Source organism: Arachis duranensis, chromosome 3, assembly GCF_000817695.3.
Source record: "Arachis duranensis cultivar V14167 chromosome 3, aradu.V14167.gnm2.J7QH, whole genome shotgun sequence".
In the NCBI taxonomy this organism is placed as follows: domain Eukaryota; kingdom Viridiplantae; phylum Streptophyta; class Magnoliopsida; order Fabales; family Fabaceae; genus Arachis; species Arachis duranensis.
Genome location: NC_029774.3, coordinates 82538287 through 82539152, shown reverse-complemented (window position 1 = coordinate 82539152; position 866 = coordinate 82538287).

Below are 866 nucleotides of genomic sequence, written 5' to 3'. Positions count from 1 at the left end.
CCCCCCACCTTTCTGGCGTTAAACGCCCAGAATGGCACCCATTCTGGCGTTTAATGCCCATTTGATTCCCCTTTTGGGCGTTTAACGCCCAGCCAGGTGCCCTGGCTGGCGTTAAACGCCAGAATTCCTTCCTCACTGGGCATTTTTCTGAACGCCCAGGATGCTGCACACCTGGCGTTAAACGCCCAGAATGGTGCCCATTCTGGCGTTTATCGCCCAAAATGGCACCATTCCTGGCGTTAAACGCCCAGAATCATTCTGGCGTTTAACGCTCAGAACACTATCTTTACTGGCGTTTAAACGCCCAGAGTGGTACCCATTCTGGCGTTTAACGCCCAAAATGCCCCTTACTGGCATTTTTTTTCCAGTAAGCTCTTTTTCTCTGCTTTTTGAGCTGAATCCTTTTGTAACTCTGTGAATTCCTTCATTTTTTGATACTTGCCTCTGTAAGAACAATTCATACAACTTCCTAATGACTGGGTTGCCTCCCAGCAAGCGCTTCTTTACTGTCTTTAGCTGGACCTTCACTGAGAATCACTCAAGTCTCAGTTTTGAGCATTCCTGCTCAAAATTGTTTTCAAGATAATGCTTGATCCTCTGTCCATTAACAATGAACTTTTTGTCAGAATCAATATCCTGAAGCTCAACACATCCATATGGTGATACTCCTGTAATCACATACGGACCCCTCCACCGGGATTTAAGTTTTCCTGGAAACAGTCTGAGCCTAGAGTTGAAGAGCAGGACTTTTTGTCCTGGCTCAAAGACTCTGGTTGACAACTTCTTGTCATGCCATTTCTTTGCCTTTTCCTTATAAATTTTTGCATTTTCAAAGGCATTGAGTCTGAACTCCTCTAGCTCATTTA